We start from the raw sequence: 13,292 nt of genomic DNA, 5'->3' as shown, positions 1-13,292 counted from the left end.
GGGTTGGTTGTCCTTAACAATGCTTGAATCCTCCGAAACCAGCGACATGTTTCTTTGAGTTCGTAAGTATCTCTCGTCAATGAATCGTTCAAGCTCTTCAATGGCTTCTGAATCATCCAGCGTGTTTACAGGCAGAGTTAAACACACAAACAAACTGTTCAGCCGCAACTGAAAACCGGCACTGTGTTGTGTGAGGAAGTGGTTATTTCAGCAATAATAGTTTTCAGAGCCCTCTACTATTCTCTCTACCCATCCCCCATCCCATTGTGTTTTTCCCTCTTATGGCTTTTCCTATAAAAAAAATACACTTTTCTGTTTTAATTTTTTTGAATGTAGGTACAGCAGTAATAATAAAATAACAATAATAAATCTAAAATGTATACTCTGGGCGAAAAAGAAAGTTCAAATATACAAGTCAACATGAGTGCATATCCATAATCACAGTAAACGGTTATAATAATAGAAAAAAATAATACAAAAATAAAAATATAATAATATAATAAACAAAACTATGACTGAATGTGCCTCCATGAAGAATCCCCTCCCCAAAAGGTCCCTTCACCCTCAATAGGACACCCCCATTACCTCCACCATCCCCATCAACCTCCCCCTACCCCCCACCCCTCAACCACAAAATACAATAATGATAATAATAATAGATATTAAAATAAAAAATATATATATATACCAAGATATATATACACATACACATGTACAATACATATACATAAAGATATTCACAGGACACTCAACTTATCTCTTATCTCTTTTCCTACATCAGATATGCAGGTGACATTTCCACCTGGATGACAGCATATAATCAGCAAGACAGAGATGCTCATCATCCGAGGGAATGCCTGCCCGTTCTCAGATGTCAGATAATCCCAGATGATCACATGTCATTTACATTCCAGCCCTTGTCAGCTCCAGATTTGACTACTTTAATCCCTGCATTCTCAGATTCCCCTCTGTGATTATTCTCTATATTGTAATCAATAAAGTGTTTCAAAATGCTGTACTTTTATTAACATACATGTTCAGATCATTCCTGAGAGAGAAGGGGTGTAATATCTCCAGATGGGCGTGTGGTACCTTCCTCACCCATGCCACACCCACACTCCAGGTGGGTGTGGTAATTCCTCACCCATGCCAACAAGATGCTACTTCTTGTGGGGTCTTTGCCTTGAAAGTAAGTATGAGAGTATAAGTAATGTACAATTAACCTACTGAAAGGATACTGACTAAAAGGCAAAAGAGAACTCTCAAATTATATTATAGCTGTGTCGTTGTATACTTGCGAATTTGAATCTTAAGTGTAACATCATTTTGTTGGGAAAAACTGAAATGCCCATCAAATTTTTTCCCCAGTTTGCTGAATGTGTTCTGAAGGAGGAGTCGATTGTCTTTTCAAATACGGACAAAGATGAGAGAAGAAATGGAAGTCACTCTCCTCAATTTCTAAAGATCGGTGTCCCTTCCACGGGACGGTTGAGCTAATGTAGGCTAATGCGATTAGCATGAGGTTGTAAGTAACAAGAACATTTCCCAGGACATAGACATATCTGATATTGTCAGAAAGCTTAAATTCGTGTTAATCTAACTGCACTTTCCAATTTACAGTAGCTATTACAGTGAAAGAATACCATGCTATTGTTTGAGGAGAGTGCACAATTTTGAACATGAAAAGTTATTAATAAACAAATTAGGCACATTTGGGTAGTCTTAATACAACATTTTGAACAGAAATAGAATGGTTCATTGGATCAGTCAAAAACTTTGCACATACACTGATGCCATCTAGTGGCCAAAATCAAAATTGCACCTGGGCTGGAATAATACATTATGGTCTTTCTCTTGCATTTCAAAGATAGTACAAATAAAATACAAAAGAACGGTTGTTTTTTTCTTTGTATTATCTTTTACCAGATCTATTGTGTTGTACTCTACCACATTCCTTTCACATTTCCATAAACTACAAAGTGTATCCTTTCAAATGGTACCAATAATATGCATATCCTTGCATATCCATATACATGTAAAGATGTATAGACTACTTGCCATTTATGTTTTGCTAGATGACACGAGCCAACTGTGCCACTTCTGTGGGGAGGTGGACAATAATGAGGAAGACACTAAACTGGGTAATTGGTTGTTCACTTCTAAAAGGCACATTTTTAGGAGTACGAATTTGTATAAGCAGTAATATTTTTAGAAGTAGTATCATCCACTTTGTCTGATAATGAAATAATTGTAATTCAAGAAAATGTATTTAATGTTTTAAATATATTTTTTAAAATCCTCATAAATTTCAGATTGGTTGTGACCGCTGCCCACAATGGTTCCACCAATCCTGTATGAAAACCATCCCATCATTGGAGGATTATGTCTGCGCTGCCTGTCAGGGCTAGGCCAGGCTTGAGTTCCAGGCAACGATATCACCTGGAAAACTTTCCATTAAAAAATGGCCTTGTAGTCCCAAGATAGAAGGGGGGGGGATTTCGGCAGGCAAGAAAATAGCCTTGCCAATCCCCCTCCACCCCCCTCTAATTTCCTTAATTTTGTGGTTAGAATCAAATACTTTCTGTGGCACACATCAGAGTCAAATACTTTCTATAGAACAAACTTCGCGTCAGGATAGGCAACCGAAATTAGTAATTATTGTATTTGTGTGTTATATTAAACATAGAGGAGGGAGTAAAATGTAGGCAAGCGATAAACATTTCAGAACATCTACTAGTCGAATAAGACATAAGAGAGATGATGAATAATTTTGGCAAAGAGATTTATTGATAGACTAATACACTTGAAACAAATAGCTAAACCGAAAACTGCAGACATTACTAGTGCCTCCCCCGCGATCAAAACGACATACATTTTTTAATGAATTGCAGCCAAACGTGATCAGAAATCTCAACTAGCAAGCAAGTCGCAGCAATGAAAAATTGAGTGTGTGCGCGTTCACGCGAGGGGGGGGGGGCACAACACCTGGGGTTTCGGCACAACACCTGTTCTCCAGGCACCATCGCATGAGCCTGAAGCAAAAGACTGGCAAAACTTGTGTTTCTAAAAATATATTCAAAGGCACTAATAAGTCCTTTTTCATTGAATTTGTATTGAATTCTAAGTAAGTCACAGCCTATATGCGCAATTTATAGACTCTAATGATTTAATACAACAAAATGTGGTTTAAATGCTGAGCGCTTTTTTTTTGTTGTTGATTTATTTCACCTTTATTTAACTAGGCAAGTCAGTTAAGAACAAATTCAAATTCTTATTTTCATTGATGGCCTAGGAACAGTGGGTTAACTGCCTTGTTCAGGGGGCGGACGACAGATTTGTACCTTGTCAGCTCGGGGATTTGATCAAGCAACCGTTCTATTACTAGTCCAACGCTCTAACCACTAGGCTATGCTGCCGCCCCCAATAAATAGGCCATAGTGGCGAAGTAATTACAATTTAGAAATTAACACTGGAGTGATAGATGTGCAGATGAGGATGTGCAAGTAGAAATACTGGTGTGCAAAGGAGCAGAATTAATTTTTTTTCAAATATGGGGATGAGGTAGGTAGTTGGTTGGATGGGCTATTTACAGATGGGCAGTGTACAGCTGCAGCGATCAGTAAGCTGCTCTGACAACCGATGCTTGAAGTTAGTGAGGGAGATATAAGTCTCCAACTAATACGTCTCCAACTTCAGTGATTTTTGCAATTCATTCCAGTCATTGGCAGCAGAGAACTGGAAGGAAAGGCGGCCAAAGTAAGTGTTGGCTTTGGGGATGACCAGTGAAATATACCTGCTGGAGCGCGGTGACCAGTGAGCTGAGATAAGGCGGAGTATTACCTAGCAAAGACTTATAGATGACCTGGAGCCAGTGGGTTTGCCGACGAATAGGTAACGAGGACCAGCCAGCGAGAGCATACAGGTCGCAGTGGTGTGTAGTATATGGGGCTTTGGTGACAAAACGGATGGCACTGTGATAGACTGCATCCAATTTGCTGAGTAGAGTGTTGGAGGCTATTTTGTAAATGACATCGCCGAAGTCAAGGATCGGCAGGATAGTCAGTTTTACGAGGGTATGTTTGGCAGCATGAGTGAAGGAGGCTTTATTGCGAAATAGGAAGCCGATTCTAGATTTAATTTTGGATTGGAGATGCTTAGTATGGTGCTTTATGTCCCTACCAGCCTATTGTCTCGTACTTGTAAATGCTTCGCAATGTATTTCTTTGTAGGCTATAGCCTTGAAATAATAATTAATATAGCCAAAATAATTCCCTTCTTATGCTCCCTGTCTGGCTCCTGACCTTTTTAGAGTGTTTATATGCTGTGTAATATGACACATAGCCTATTTGAAATGATGTTTGCTTCTTACATTCACCTTTTCATGTTTATTCAAATACTTTTAATTCAAATCCTTACGTGTCGGGTTTCAATACTTAAAAACCCAATTGGTAGGTCCAGGTAGTCACAAAAATAGATGGGTGTTGGTTAAATTGTGATTTTAATGAATGGAGCGAATTTGGACCAGCAGTTTTTTTTATTGTGAGCTCAGCAGTTTTTTTTTGCAAAGCTGTAGGAAAGGACATGGCCACAGCAGCAGTGTGTAACCGCTCCATGAGCGATGAGCAGGACTCCACTCACATGGGCTACCTGCCCCTCCCCTTTGAAGCATAGGTTACTGTGGCCTACACAGGAGAGATATCCTGTGGCCCTACTTCAGATAATGCATGTCATAGCAAGATGCCTAGCGCTTTAAGGCAAGTGTCCCCCATCCTTTCTCGCTCTCTCACCCTCACAATGTCAGTTGCATCTAGCACCCTACACTGGTGACTGGATTGGGAAGGAGAGTTAAAGAACTGCAATCCAAACCTCACACTGAGAACTAGAAAACACCAGTTAACTTGGAGATGACAAAAGGGGAATGATTACTATGATTATATAGTAATATATAATACAGGATATATTATCATATAAATGATATAGGTTGTCTATCTGTTGGGAGGATGTGTTAGGTAGATGTTTTGGGGTCTACACACACACATCCATACGGTACACAGACCTGGGTTCAAATACTATTAGACATCATTTCAAATATGTGCTTGAGTGAACTTGCCTGTTGCAATAGAACCAATAATAAAGTCTCTAAATGACAAACCCCAACGACCTGCAGGCTAAAGCAAATGCGGAAAGTATTTGAAAGATTTACAAAAAGTAGTTGAACCCAGGTCTGCCCCTACAGTATGTTCCTACCACAGTACCTGGAGGGCCAACTGATGGCAGACTGAGTGCCAGCAGCATCATCTTCTGAGTCTGTCTGGAGAGACCAGTCACTCTGAGACAACACTGCCAGGCTACAGGACCAATATGGTGAAGATGACGACATAGCTTAGAATGGTGCTGGGTCATTAGGACTACTATAATACTGTGGTTATGTCCCAAATTGCACCCTATTCCCTATATAGTGCACTACTTTTGACCAGGGCCCATAGGGCTCTGGTCAAAAGCAGTGCACTATGTCGGAAATATCAATATTAATCAATGCTATAAGAAGACATTTAGACCCTGTCCTCTCTCTCTCTCTGGTCTGGCCAAAGATGGTGGATACATGAAGATGTCTTACTCAGGCAGTTTACCATTGGAAACATTTTTCAAGGTTCCTGTCTTTGTAAGTGGGCGTTCCCTCTCTCGCGTGAGCATGCTTTCCTGCGGGAGCTCACGGTTCCTCCATAATCTCTGGCATGTTCATGCGAGAGAGTTAAGGCCCACTTACACAGAAAGGATTCATTTTCAATGGGAAACTGCCCAATAACAGCTGGCACTGGTATAATTATTGTCACCTCCCTGCTCGCCTCACCTGACCTGCCAAGAAAAGATTAGCCAGTGAGATGTCTCACTTTCTCTACCATCTCTGCTCTGGCCATGGAGTTGGATAGAGGGCACACTTGGCACAAAGCCTGTTTTCAGAGGCAAAGATGAGCACTCTATCTAACTCTATGGGTCTGCCCTTACAGGGCAAGCTGTGAAACCCAACCAACTTAACAAATCCCCCATCATAGATGGCCCCCTTACCCCCACAAAAACACACCCTGTAGCCCCTCTGCGGCTCCTGATGAGATACCCAGGCAGGCAGAGTACCTCCTCTGTGAAACCAGAACAGTCCACAGTCCGGATGCAACCCCCACTGACACCACATAAACACCGTTAACAACAACAGCACAAGGGCAACAAAATACTGCAACTACTCCTTAAAGTGGTCAGTCAATGGTGAAAGCAACCTGTTTTTTACCCAAGCCATTGCTCCCACCCCGGAGACAGTGGGACCATTCATCACTGTGCCAATATCTTTACATTCGTTGTTTTTGTACTCAGCACCTGCAACTATTTCATACTGAAAGCAACCTGAGCACAGAGATCAAACTCATTGGAGACAGAGTGCAGTATGACATCAAAGCTGATCTGAACTCACCCCTGTCTGCTGAGGATGGCCTGAGCCTGCTGCTCGATGAACAGGTCCCCGGGGGAGATGCCATAGCGTGTGGAGGGCAGGGAGGCCCGGCGGGCCGTACGAGGGGAGCTGGGGATGGCCGCCACACTGCAGGATTCTCTGGACGAGGCCCTGGATAGAGGAGGGCTGAGCTGCTGGATGGAGGGGGCCTGGGCATGATCATGGGGCCTGTTACTGGCTCCTCTGAGGCCACCTGGCATCGTCCTCTCCTGGGCCCGCCGGTAGTTCTCCAGGTTCATCATCCTCTCCCGCTCTGAGAAGGTGCCGGCCCTCTCCCGGGTGGGCAGAGGGGCTTGAGTATGGGTCGGGCCTGCAGGGGCTGGACCGTGACCTGGGGCAGGAGCGTGGCCAGGAGTAGGCTCAGCAGGGTGAGCCTGCATGTAGATCCTGCCCACTCCAGAGCTGTAGGGAGTTCTGCAGGAAGTCTCCCGCCCTCCTCCTCCTCCTTCCTCCACCTCCTGTCTTTCTCTATCTCTGTCTCTCCTACGCTCTGTGACCGCTGGGGCCCCTCTATCCGAGGCGTCAGACTCTCTACGTGAGCACGAGTAGCGAGGACTGTAGTCCATGTCTATCTCCTGATCCAAGAGGATGCCGTAGCGCTCGGAGAGCTGGCGCCGGCGCTCTGCTTTGTAGCGGGCGATCCGCTCGGCCTTGGAACTGAGGCTGGCTGGGTCCACTGGGCCACCGGAAGGGGATAGGACAGGCTCTGCATGGGGGTGGGTGGCCGGTCCAGGATGGTCCCCCGGTCTGCCCCGGGTCCTAGACTGTCTGTCTGGGGAGGACACCGGCATCTGTGGGACCTCCACCTGCTCTCTGCTGTAACGTTTCACTGTGGAACGAGGAGGGAGACAAGCACACAGTAAGGATGTGTCGAAAATGGCACTCTGTTCCCTTTATAGTTCACCACTTTTGACCAGAGCCGCATGGGCACTACTATATAGGGAACAGGGTGCCATTTGGGACGTACCCTAAATCATATGAACACAACAATGTCTCAAACATGGCATGGTCTCACTGTGGATTCAGGAGAAATCCAGACACACAGTTAAATATACAGGCAGACCTACCATGCCTCTCTCCCAAATATAATCTTTCTCCATCCCAAAATAATCCAAACCTAACAACCCATGCTCTGAATAAGGGTCTAGGTGTCGTATGCATTCCCCCTCACTAGCATACATTATGAGGCTTCAACTTTTCTTTACGAGGAGCTTTAAAATCTAAGTACAGTAGGCCAAGTCTACAGTATATGTTTCATACAGGGCTTGCATTGCCTTGTGTGGTCAGTATACGTACCCATGATTGGCTCACAGGGGTCTGAGGCCCGGGTGTATCGTGGCGGGTCCTCCTCCAGCATGCGGTTGGCCACCAAGCCGGCACAGCTAGGTATCAGGGGAAGAGGAGCCTCACTCTCGATACCCTCCAGGCGCCTGGCTATCCTTTCCTTCCTGCTTCATACCAGGCAGAGACAGACAGGGGGATATAGATATATTATAATATCATATATTGCAATTAAAAAATAAATAATTTAAAGTCTCTTTTGCAAGGGCGCCCTGCATCTCAACAAATACACAACAATTACACGATCAAGGCAGCATAGGAGCATAGGAAATACACCAACAAAATATAACATAATCATGAAAAACAACCACAATTCCTCAGTAAAGAGGTCCTCAACAGTGACTCCTGTTTATACAGGAGAGGTTTGCACAATTCCAGGTTTTCCAAAAATCTCAGTTGGAACATTCCCAGAATTAGAATGGAGTAAGCAAGACATAAGGAAAACCTGGGAATGTTGGCGGAAATTTCCAGAATTTTACAGCCCTACACAGTAACAACATGAAACGGTCTGAGGTAGCTATGAGAGTTGATGAGAACTGAAGGATGTATGAAAAGGAGGGACAGATGGAGGGTTGTCAAGGATTACGATTTTGACATGTGCAAACATACCTGTTCATTTCTAAATCGCTCGAGACAGCACTTTCAAAATGTTTCTTTAATTCTGAAACTGGGAAAAAATACATATAAAATATTACAAAACATGGCACGACAGTAATCTGTTAGTTAGTTCATTATTCCTATCGCAATAACTATGTGTGCGTCCCAAAATCCCCTACACATAGGTTACTACATGTGAAAAGTAGTGCACTGCATATAGAATAGGGTGCCATTTGGGATGCTGTCTGTGTTTGGGAAGAAGCTCACCCTTGGGTAGGACTGGCAGAAGATTGGCATCGATATCAGTGGCACTCTTGACCAGCTCGGTCTTGTCCCTGAAGGAAAAGTCCTTCTGAAAGCTGAAAGTAAAAGAGTTCCAAAGAATCTAACATCTTATCATGAGACTATTGCTATTGAAGATGTACTGTATATAAGTTGTATACCAGTCTTCAGTGAGGTGCCCGCACAAATTCGTACTGGATATATCATCTCACATATTGGACATTTTGGTCAAATGACAAAAAAAAATGATACTACCTCATGTTTCTGTAGCGTGAGGCAGCTTGGTGTACAAGTACACCCCGTGGACAGCACACTAGGCTCTATCCCCTAATCCAACTCCTTAACGCTGAGTGCCAAGCATAGATTACCATTTTTAGTCTTCGAGTACGACCCGAGCTGGGATCGAACCTCCAATCTTACGATCTCAGAGCTGACACTCTAACCACAAGGCCACTAAGTTGCTGACGTTGAGAAACCATTTTAAGATTGTGAAGACACCGTCATGTCTACTACTATTACTGTATTCACTGCCTTTAAGTGGATAAACATACCGTCAGTCCCAAGGGTCAGTTCGGGTAATTTTGTACTGTGCTTCTGTAACAGTTTTAACTTAAGTCCGTCCCCTCGCCCCGAGCGCGAACCAGGGACCCTCTGCACACATCAACAACAGTCACCCACGAAGCATCGTTACCCATCGCTCCACAAAGGCCGCGGCTTTTGCAGAGCAAGGGGAACCACTACTTCAAGGTCTCAAAGCGAGTGACGTCACCGTTTGAAAGGCTATTAGCGCGCACCACCGCTAACTAGCTAGCCATTTCACATCGGTTACACTTCGACTTCCGTGAGGGAAGAGGGATCTAGCTAAGAACTAGGTTAAACCCCTAACCCTAACATGGCACACCTCCAGGAAACGATCAGGATCATACCCTAGTGGCTTCATCCAGAGCAATCAAAAGGACACACAGCCAGGCAAGTATCTTCTAAACATCTCCGCCGTCACAATGAAGCATTCTGACCCACTTACTTGTCAATCAAAAGATCTCAAAATGGTCCGATGTGAAACAGTGCAGCTCTATGAAACATGAATGAATGACCACATGACCATAGAAATCCTATCATTCACAAATGAAATGAATTGTAGTAGCTCTACTTAATGCAACTCTGATTCTCCACCCCAAACTGGCCTCAGAGCAAGACGTGTTATATTTTACTAAAATCCGTGCCACTCCATTTATTATGTTACTTTACGTTAGGTGACATTACATTTGCCTACCAATGTAATAGCGGTCATACAATATAATAGGAATTATAAGGCGTATAGTATCCTACGTCTTGATCGCAACAGTTTGCTCTGACTCGTTTAGTATGATATATTACATTCGACTGCTTTAGTATGAAATGCCACGTTCAACTGCTTTAGTATGATATATGGAATAACATTAGATTGGTTTGAGCATTGGTAGGAAGGAATGTTTAACATTGTTAAATCCATTTCAGGAAGTGTGCAAGTGCACAATTTTGGAAAAGAGTGGAGAATGTTGACATAGACTAGCTTTGAATGGGTACAGAAAATGAGCTGTCAGTTGCAGAAGTACACTAATTCCATCAGGATAGGAGGGCAGGACTACTGAATGGAGGTGTTACAGTTCTTCTGTTCTGCCATTTGAACAAAGTATCTTAGGATAAGCTGCTCCAAGCATGTCCAGCTTTTAATGCTTACTGGGCTAATTTTGCCCAGTATGCATTAAAAGCTGGAGTATTTTGTTGCCATTGTGCTGTTGTTGGTAACGGTGTTTTTGTGGTGCCAGTGGGGGTTGCATCCGGACTGTGGACTGTTCTGGTTTCATAGAGGAGGTACTCTGCCTGCCTGTGTATCTCATCAGGAGCCTAGTCTTAAACCAGTCTGAATTAGTCTTTAAACCAGTCGGAAGAACCTACCCTTATCCTTGTCTATCCCTATCTTGATGATGTAGCAGATATAACAACATGGGGCCGACAAGCACGTTCTTCAGGATTACAGTGTGTAATGTTTGCAATAACAACCTGATCAAATTACCTTACGTTTGTTCACTTTCATCTGAAGTTTAATGTTGGCTCAATCACTTTCTTTGATAAAAAAAAACACCATCTTTCTGACGCATAATTGTGCGTGCCACAACGCGACTGTGAAATCGGTCTACTTGTATATGTCAGAATATGACAAGTGAAAAGTGCATACAAAATGGTTTCCTTCACCTTAGAGTTTCTGTTGGCAATGGGGTTGAAGTGCAGAGTTTGACTGGAGCCTCAGTTCCAAAGCCTGGAGAAACAGACAGACAAGATATGTTAGAAAAACATGTCCTACTTCTGTGTATGTTAATTGGTTAGATTTTTCCTGTCACACAGTGTGGTGAAACAGTGTGGTGAAACTCGCCAACTGACTTAACTGATAAAAAAGGACTGATTACATAAATATTACAAAGACATATCAAGAATGTGTCAGAGTGGACCAAAAACAGGAATCCACCACATTTTACAATGACTCAATCTTCCATTGAAATCTGACGAAAAAGCATATTACGCATCATCACCTAAAGCATCATCACCTAAATGGAAACATGATGGAATTACACACTGTAGATAACCAGCACCAGCTACAGAGACTAACTCTAGACTCCAGCCTAAATAAGGTACTCACTTCTTCAATATCAATCAATAACCATTGGAAAACGAGAGCGAAACAACAGCTTTTTCAATAAAAGATCTAATAACACTGCCGCTACCTTGCTCTCCAACCAAGGTCCACGAATTGAAGAATAGTTTTTAAAAAATCAAACTACACTGTCATCTAAAATGTTCTGCTGTGAGGTGGGGGTGGGGGGGGGGGGGGGGATCGTTTGAAGTCATGTTTTCATCTAATTAGCTAAACAAAACTGGTTTAAACAATGAAATTGTCGTGGAAAATCGGCTTTGTTTACATAGTGGGGGATGAAAATAACGCCATTTAGACTGTAATGATCTCAAACAATCGACGCATTCGGCCGTCACCACATTGACATAGCAACGGACGCTAATAGCTTATCGAATCCCATTGTGACGCGGGGGGGGGGGGGGGGGGGGGGGGCGGGACTTTTTGGCAGGGGGATACTATTTTGCGTGACAGGCCTCCAAAAGGCTAGAGCCGGCCCCGAGTATGTATGGGTGGGTGCAGGTGTTGTCACGGGTGGTGGCCTGAGAACGAATGTGTCAATCAGGTCATCGAAATCAGAGACAGGGTCAGTCGTCCACCCATGACAATGTCCAGTTGGTTCGCGGGCAGCCGTGCGAAAAGACACGCCAAAGACGAGCTTAGGAGACTGTCGGTCAAAAGTGAGCTCAGTGAAGAAGGGGATTTTCTATAAATACACAGAGGGAGGCACAAGGTGAAAAATAGACCCTGTTAAACAAACTGCACCTCGTCTTAAGGCAGGCAGGAATCACGAGAGCGAATAGACTTACCATGTGTCCATCCTCAGTTAAAGTCATGGAAACCACCCTCTCTATCAGCCTTCATAGTCTGATAGGACTATGAGAGAGTAGGAGGGTTGATCTACGATCAGTTCCCCCCTCTCCATTCACTATAAGATAAAGGACCTGACAGATCCTAGCGGAAATATCAATGGATCAGCACTCCTGAGACGCTTGATACATACAAGCCCTGAAGTGCATGGATGAGAGGGGTATAATGATCTGCAGCATACAGTAATAAAGTACCACGGATAAAGCACCTGTTGACTACTAGGGACGTTTGTATCTGATGAGGAGAAGGTAATAAAGAAACAACATCAGGTACACTTCCTCAGTCCACATGGACAAATAGATACTTGATTCATTATTCAATGGTCCTACTGCAGCTGTAGCAGCCCTTGCACACCCACACACGCACACACACACACACACACACACACACACACACACACACACACACACACACACACACACACACACACACACACACACACACACACACACACACACACACTAACACACACAGTCAAAGCCAGTTGAGTCCCTAAGAGAACATGCACCAAATCAAAGTAACTCATGTCCTTTGAATCTCTCACTCACTGCACAACACAAGGACAGTTCCTTACTATGAATGGTCAATAAGTGCTAACTATTAAGTCAAAACCTACCACACACACCACACACACACATACACACACACACACACACACACACTCACTCCAGAGTCGCTTCCTCCTCCTTTCCCTTACCTTGCCCACCGACACTGTATTTGACATGGCTCAGATAATTAGTGATCCGTGGGTTCCGGAACATGTTTGTAGGGAGGCTGAAGACGGGCAGAACATACGCTGCTGACAGGCTCCCTGTTGTCCCAGGTTGTCCCACAGCTAGCGGTGCTTACAGACAGTCACAGCAGCAGTGATGCAGACAGACTGACAGACTGTGGCAGTAAGGTACTACACAGAAAAACACACACACACACAGCGAGGCAAGTAGCATTAAGGCCTGACCACACTGAGTGGATCGCCAGCTCAGACCAGCAGTCTGAAAGACAGACAGACACGGTGTGTGTGCGTGCGTGTGT

Source organism: Salvelinus namaycush, chromosome 25, assembly GCF_016432855.1.
Source record: "Salvelinus namaycush isolate Seneca chromosome 25, SaNama_1.0, whole genome shotgun sequence".
In the NCBI taxonomy this organism is placed as follows: Eukaryota; Metazoa; Chordata; class Actinopteri; order Salmoniformes; family Salmonidae; genus Salvelinus; species Salvelinus namaycush.
The sequence above is the reverse complement of the archived record's forward strand: the minus strand, read 5'-3'. Positions refer to the sequence as shown.